Source organism: Mustela nigripes, chromosome 15 (genome assembly GCF_022355385.1).
Source record: "Mustela nigripes isolate SB6536 chromosome 15, MUSNIG.SB6536, whole genome shotgun sequence".
Lineage (NCBI taxonomy): Eukaryota > Metazoa > Chordata > Mammalia > Carnivora > Mustelidae > Mustela > Mustela nigripes.
This window is the reverse complement of record NC_081571.1, coordinates 2,324,369-2,332,265: the sequence shown is the minus strand read 5'-3', so window position 1 is coordinate 2,332,265 and position 7,897 is coordinate 2,324,369. Positions and strand designations below refer to the sequence as shown.

At 45.4% G+C, this 7,897-nt stretch overlaps 1 protein-coding gene across 1 annotated transcript in view; it reads left to right on the top strand.

Annotated features, from left to right (window-relative positions):
* Positions 1-1,750: 1,750 nt before the first annotated feature.
* LATS2 (large tumor suppressor kinase 2) overlaps positions 1,751-7,897 on the top strand; it is a 74,617-nt gene continuing 68,470 nt past the window's right edge. The window contains exon 1 of the mRNA XM_059378229.1: positions 1,751-2,074. The gene's annotated coding sequence lies outside the window, so the exon portion shown is untranslated. The remainder of the gene's footprint in view (positions 2,075-7,897) is intronic.

Genomic DNA, 7,897 nt, shown 5'->3' with positions numbered 1-7,897 from the left:
AAAACTTTAAAAAAGATTTATTTTTTAAAGACACAAAGAATAACACAGCACAAATGATTGAACCTAATCACCCGGAATCAACAAATTTTAAGACTTTGACAGTTTTGCATTACTTTTTTAAATAAAAGAAATAACATATTGGAGGTAAAGTGGAAGTCCTCCTACTCTTCTATTTTCCCTCCTTCCTTCTACATAGGCAAGAGCCATCACGAATTTGGTGCATCTTTTTGCAGTCTCCATGTCTATACTTATAAAAGTATTGTTAGTATAGTTACTGTGGCATTTTATTTATGAATATGATATCATAGTGTAAATATTGTTCTGCAACTGGCTTTTTTTCCACTCTACAATTTGAATTCTATCATCTATCGTATGAAAAGTATAGAACTAGTTCATTCACTTAGCTTTTTCATCACTTGAATATCTATCTTTTATTTTCCTACTATTCCCTATTGCTGGATATTTTAGGTTCTTCTTGATTTTTCACTATTGCAAACAATGCTTTAATGGTCAGTATAATTACAAAATTTTATTAGGAGTTTATACATAATTTTTAAGTCACTAAATTCCTTTTATTTGCAAGATTTCCTTGACAAAAAAAAAAAGTTTTATTTAATTACGTTTACATCTTCGAATACAGCAAGGACAGGACCTTTAAATACATACAAAAAAGTCCCTGCAGTCCTGGGGCTCGGGAGGAGAGAGTAAGGTCAATGTATGAGTGAAAATGGACACAGGTGAGTGCAAGAGGGACTCAATTACAGAACATCCACTGGGGACTTACACTGTGCAAGATGCCTGGGTAGAGCACAGGAGAAGACTGAAAAATGAAATTGAACTCTAACTGCACAGTAATTGGTTTTATTACCAGAGCTCAAAGAGGAGAGAAAACAGGAGGGCGATCTAGGAAGATTCCTTGCCAGAGCTAAGACAGGACTGAAAGCCTGGGTAGGAATTAGAGGAAAGTGGACAGGATGGCAGACAAGGGACTGGGAAGGTTGTTAAAATGTCCAGAGATAATGACCTTCATTACCGTTTCTTTTCACATTAAAATTTAAGAACTTCACAAGAGTTTATTAGTTAAAAAGGAAATCGGACTGGCTTTTAAAACAAATTAGCCCTCAGCATCACCTGCCACAGACTGTAAGCGGTAGGAAGTATGATGTCAGGGAAGTCCAGAAGTAGATTAAGGATTTGGCTTCCAGGTTACTACTGTTTCTACTTAAATCTCTGCACAATCCCTGCATATGCCCTTGTATTGCACTCATAACCCACAAATGCAAATGCAAAACTCAGACTCTCACTTGTTGGTATATATTTCTATCTGGTTCTGCACATCATGAAACATTTCTCATAAAATATCCACAGCACTAGGGTTTGATTAAATTTAAACTAATTTTGGATATACAGTTTAACGTCCTTTACTACTTTATTCCACGGACTAAGCTGTCTGCCCTCTTCTGCCTTTACTTTAAACAGCTGACACCTATTTGATTACTTGGTGGCTCCTTCAGGCCTGTTAATTTACTTTCTTCACCAGGGCCGGTGTGAGATCCTTAAGAAAACAGTAGCTTTAACGACAGAGTTACCAACTTTTATACCAGTGCAGTCCATGGGGCAATAACTGCAGCTGGGGGCGGGTGACAAAGTGGCAAAAAGGTCCGCAACACTCGGCGGGGAGGCCGCGGGCAGGTGGCGGCGGGCGCGGGCGGGCCGCGACCGGGAGGGAGGAAACGGCGGCGGGGCGGAGCGGGCCGGCCGCCGAGCAGCCAGGGCCGCAGGCGCCCCGCCCGGGCTGGTATGCGGCCGAGAGTGACGCGGGAGGCGGGGTCACGTGACGCCCGTGGAATGCCAACAATGTAGCGAATGTCCCACTTGGGTCTGCGCGCTGGAACCTCGGCGTGAGCGCCCCGGGAAGATGGAGCAGCCGCCGCCCGCGCCGCCGCCGCCCGGGGCTCCCCCGTACCCGTGGGGCCAGCAGCAGCTCCAGCCACTGGCGCCCGGTCCCCCGGCGCGCGAGGCCCGGGAGCCACGGACGAGGACGCCCCGGAGGGTGTAGACCGCGCCCCAGGAGGTGAAGGGGCAGGGGCGGGGGGCGTGTGGCCAGGGGCCAAGGCAGGGCGGCTGGAAGTTTCCGAGGGCCGGCGGGGCCCCGGGGGCTCCCCGCGCCCACCCTCGGGCCCCTGCGGGCCGCGGCTCCGGGAGGGGCGCCCGACACGGCGGGGCGGCCCGGCAGAGGGGCGGGGAGCGGGGCGGCCGAGGAAGTTTGTCCCGAGCGGAGCCCTGCGCCCTGCCCCCACGGCCCCCGCCCGGCCCGGGCCGGGAGCCGCCTCCGCTGGCGGCGCGTCGTCGCGGGCCGTCCGGAGTCCGCCGAGCCGGGGAAGTTGAGAGCGAGAGCCCGGCCGCCGGGGCTCCGCCGCTTTGTTGTGCGTCGGGCAGCCGCGGCCGGGCTTCTGGCGGGGTTGGAGCGGCCCGGCCGGGGACGGCGAGAGGGGCGTCCCGGGAGGCCGTCCGCTCCAGGGGCACCCAGCCTCCACGGGCTTTTACCCCGAGACCCGGCCGGGCGACGTGCCGGCTGGGGGCCAGCAGCGTCCGGATCCAGCGCCCGCGGCGCCGCCGTCCACCGAGGCCGTACGGTCGTCCGCCACGGGCCGTGCCGCCGTCCCCCCCCACAGGCCGCGGCGTCGTGCCCCCGCTGCTCTTGCGGTCGTCCGCCCCGCCCGCCCCCCACGGGCAGTGCAGCCAACGGAGACCCCGGCGTTGCCAGGCCGGCGCTCGTTCCTAGCCCTCCAAGTTTGCCTCCCGGTCCTCGCGGGTCGCAGCCCGAGCTTCAGGGACACTTTCGCGGCCGTGAGAGCGGCGGCCGTTGCATAACACGCCTTTCCTGCGCCCTAATTTAGCCGACTTTCTGGAGCATGTCTTTTCTGATGCAACCTCACGTGCAGTTAGTTCCCTTGCCGGACTCCGGAGATGCGAATTCTGAGTTAATTCGCGTCTTGCCGATCATCTCTCCGCAAGCCTGCCTTCGGAACTTCGGGGAGAGCATCTCCCTCAGGGTGAAGTCTGGCTCCGGGGTTGGGCGGGAGTGCAAGCCTGGAGCCAGCCTATCGTTTGTTGATTCCCCGGTGCCCCAGGGGAAGGCGGGGAGGGTAGACCCCTAGAAGAAGGTGAAACTCACCTGAAGAGGGGGGGGGGGCGGGTGTCCTAGGCTGCTGCCTGGACGTTCTGAGCCCTTCGAATGAGAAACTATTTTTTTGTTGTTGTTGCAATCATAGTCGTGAAAGTTTATTTGTAGATTATGACAAAATCTTAAGAACTTTTACATTTTCACACGTATGTAGGATATAAGTGAGCGTGCTCTTAATAGTAATCTAGACTTAAAAATTGTTTAACGGTACTCTTAAACTAGAGGCTATACATTTGGCAGATGAAGATTCAGTGGCCAAACAGATCTCTTCCCAAAGTATTCGGCACATACGTTACATTTTTAAAGGAAAGTTGGCCCACATTTTACCAAGAAACTTAAGCTTACTGAAATTTGAACGGAAAGTCACAAAACGTGTGTTGTCTTTATACAGGTGTTCTGTTTAAATAAGAAGGTGAGGAGCCTTCCTTTAATAATGGAGAAAGCAGTTCGTGGCTTATTTTTAGGAAATTTGTACTAAGTAGATCTTGCTCTATATGGTTAGTTGAATCTCAGCATAAATCCCTCCATGATGGATCACCGTTTTTGAGTGCTTAATCAGGAGACTAAGCTGCCTTGTATCTTACTTTTTCCTTTAGCAGCTGTAGTAATAAGGTAGTAACAGAACAATCTTCCAAAATAAGAATGCAGAGACTGTTTAAAAAAAGTCTGTTTTAAATTACAATTAACGAGATGCTATGTTATTCAGTCTCTTATAAAATTTGGTCTCATTATCTAGGTATATAGAACATGTTTAATGAGTACACCAGCATTCCTTTGAAATAAAAATTGCCGAACATTTAATAAATCTCAAAATGTAAAGCTATTTAAAATGTATCTAAACAGAAGACCTCATGCAAAAGTATTAAGGGGAATTACTAAAATCATGGAATTTTAGAACTGCAAAGATTCAACTAGCCTCTCTGTCTAGTTGGAAATAGTTTTGACCTGAGTGTAAATTGGGACTGTACATATTTCTTTCCTTAGCAAATCACATGGTTGATGGGAGGGACTTTCCTTTGGTGGGAGGGGAATGTTTTTACAATAAGATGCCTTGTTATTTTAAATGCTGCGTTGTAAATAGCCAGCCCTAGGCTTCTAAATCCCACTGTGTGTTGGGGGGAGTTGGGGGGCAGGTGTTGAAGCTGATAAATTCACCATAAACACATAGGAAGGATTTGGGAAAGCTTTTGGAGGGGGAGGGTGTTCTGCTTTGCAGTAGGTAAACCAGACCAACACAGTTTTTGAAAAGCTGCTTTTATATTTTATTTCCTCATTATAATGTGAAACTCCTAAACAATATTCCCTACTGACTTTTAATTTTTTTATTTTTATTTATTTATTTTTAACGGCTCTGATTCTTTTTTTTTTTTTAAGATTTTATTTATTTGACAGAGATCACAAGTAGGCAGAGAGGCAGGCACAGAGAGAGGGGGAAGCAGGCTTCCCGCTGAGCTGATGAGGGGCTCCATCCCAGGACCCTGAGATCATGACCTGAGCGGAAGGCAGAGGTTTTAACCCACTGAGCCACCCAGGCGCCCCCCACTCCCCACCCCCACTGACTTTTAAAAAATGACTTGGAGAAATACAGAAGATAACTCAGTGCCTTTACTTTGTCTTAACTGTAAATCTGCTTTAAAAGGGAGCACAATATCCTGGTCAGCAGAATGAAGGGGTTGGGCTTGATAATCCCAAAAATGACTGACTTCTAGCTCAAAAAATTCTCTGAATCTCATTCTTTTTCTTCTTCTTCTTCTTTTTTTTTTTTTTTTTTTTTACAAAAGCCTATTGTTTAGTAATTCCTCTGGACAGAACTGGGCCTCGTGGCACAAGTTCGGAGGTCACCGTTCCCATTATGTGTTATGTGGATGCTGCTGTATGAGCCAGGGCTTTATTACACAGCACCTGTGAATGGCTCCTGGTGTTTGAAGGGAGCCCTCCTTGGGCCACCAGTTTCACTAAGTCAGCTGTTCTCTCAGTATTTTTTTTTATTTATTTATTTATTTATTTATTTATTTATTTTTAAAGATTTTATTTATTAATTTGACAGAGAGAAATCACAAGTAGACAGAGAGGCAGCCAGAGAGAGAGAGAGGGAAGCAGGCTCTCTGCCGAGCCGAGAGCCCGATGCGGGACTCGATCCCAGGACTCTGAGATCATCACCTGAGCCGAAGGCAGCGGCTTAACCCACTGAGCCACCCAGGCGCGCCTCTCTCAGTATTTTTAAAGCTAATGCTATTTGATCTATAGTTTCATTTCTGAAGTGTTAGTCAAACAAAGTAGTGTTGGAAATAAGGATAGTGGTTGTGATACTAAAATTAGGACAAATTTAACATTACTTAATGTTTACCGTTTACTATATGAAAACCTTATGTCGCTTACCATCTAGACCATGTCAACTTAATTGTGACAAACGGTTTCTTAAGTTAATTAAATAGTTTTTGCCTATGTACTAATCTTTAATATTCATAGGAATTTCTTGGAGGACAAGTGGAAAAAAATCTCATATTTTGTAGCTGTGCTTTATAGTTATTGTTAACTAATCTTTGCTCTTTTGTGGCACAGCATAGATCCTCTAACCTGTAAATTAGTAAGGATGGTAAAGATCTTATGAAGGTGAGCTGGCTCTTGACTGGGGTAGATCTCTGGAATATTGGCTTCCTTGCCTCCAAGCAGTTTTCCTGATCAGGAATGCTAAGAACCAGTGGGTTTCATTTCTAATTAATGTCATCCTACCTCAGAAGTCTCACTCTTGTGTTTTCATTAAATGTACCCAGACAATACCTGCCCCCTCCCCAAAATTATCTGCCTATTCATTTTTCTCTTCTATGTTTGAGCCTTTTCACAGGAAGTTCCAGACTCTAAGAATAGCTTCACACTTCCTTCATCAAATCATAGCCTTTTGCCTTTCTAGTTTTGCTGAAACAATCCTTTCTCTAGTAGATTTTCTCTAGAATCTACATGTACTGGAATTCTTTGGACAGTCACATTATTACCTCTGTCCATAGCAGGGACTTTCAGATGGGATGCGTGTTCTGACTCCCTCACTGGTCTGTGTCTGAAATTTGGAGGGAGAGGAAGCAACGCTTTCTTAAAGACTGAAAACCCACACTGGGGTATGGAGTTGAAGATAAGGAGACCCATCCCATACAGTTGCTTGCTGTTAGGAATGCTGCAAATAATGGGTAATAAATCTATCTATAACCTGATCGTTCTGTGTGGTAATCTTGAGGGCGAACTTCTGTGGCTTCATTTTTTTATGCCATTGTTCATAATGCATTCATATATATCCCACAGATATCAGGTATAGAGCTAATAGAGAACGTGATGGTTTGTTTTTCCTCTAGATTGTAAATTTATTTAGAGATGAGACCCTGTTCTTCCTGGGTGAGACCTCATAATATCCAGCAAAGTATTTGCTAGTATTTGCTTCCAAACCCACTGCAGCCTTGTGATTGCACTATTTATTGGAGAGTTTTCCTGGATCCCCAGAGGAATGTAAGCATTGATTTCCTCAAAGACCCTCATTATGAGGAGGGAGCCCCTGTCGTGGTTCCTGGCCTGGACGGTACTGAAGAGGTCCCTCAGCATGGTAGTTTGTGTTTCTGACATTCAGCGTCTGGCTGGAAGTCTGACCTGTCTGCCTGACTTAGTTTCAACTTTGCTAGTTAATTATAGTAAGGATATGATTTAAATAATAACTGGAATTTTAGTTCCAAGAAATACAGTTTTTAAAAATGCCAGTATTTGTCATTAGTGTGGGTCTCAGGAGACATGGGTTTGGTTGATTCTGTGGTTGGGGCTTGATGTGTTTAGCATCCAGTGTGGGTTCATGAAGCACTAACAGAAATTAGAATGAAAGTTTGTGAACATCTGATAGCACCTTCTAGGATTGGAATTGGGTTTGAGAGGGCCAAATTAAGGGATGCTTCAAGTACTGCTCTCACATTTTTACATGAGCTACCTATTCTAAGCAGTCGTTTCAGTTCCAGGTTTGAAAATGAGGTGTTTCTGTTTTGTGAGTTGTATTATAGTTTAAAAATTCTGCTGTCTTATGGTTTCTCTTTTAAAGTATATTTTAATTGATTGATGATGCCAAATGAATTTCCAAAATTAGACTTACTTTGCTTGATACTCTCTTTTTTTAAAAATCCACAATCATGAGGCCTTAGGGTCATATTTAGAAAATTTTTGATGAAAGAACTTATTAAAATGATATAATGGTGTGTCAGAGTACCTCATTTCCAGCTGCAATCTTTGGTGAGTATTCTCATGAAAAATTCTTTCTTAAGTTCATAATTTGGCCATGAAACCAACTGTCTTCAAACTAAAACCTAAAATACAACATCTCAAGCTGAGAAAATATCTTACATTCTTTGTGAGACTGAAGGAAAGTTTCATGCTTTCTAGATTGTTCAGGCAGGAACACAGTTTGCCCAGAGGTGCTATTTTACGCATTCGCTAACAGACACGGGGCAATGCCTGTGGTGGTCCTAGGACCAGCACTTTCTGTTCAGTGAGGGCGGGAGACGAGAAGAACATGAGACGAGTGGGTGGTGACCTCCCACTCCCACCCCACGAAGGAGCTTCCCCAGCAGTGTGTTAATGGGGTGTCACAGAATCATTCTTTCGATTTCTCTGTATGTTTGAAAATTTTTAGAATAAATTGTTGAGGGGGAAGCAGAACGAAAAGAAGCTGAGCCAAATTCTGTT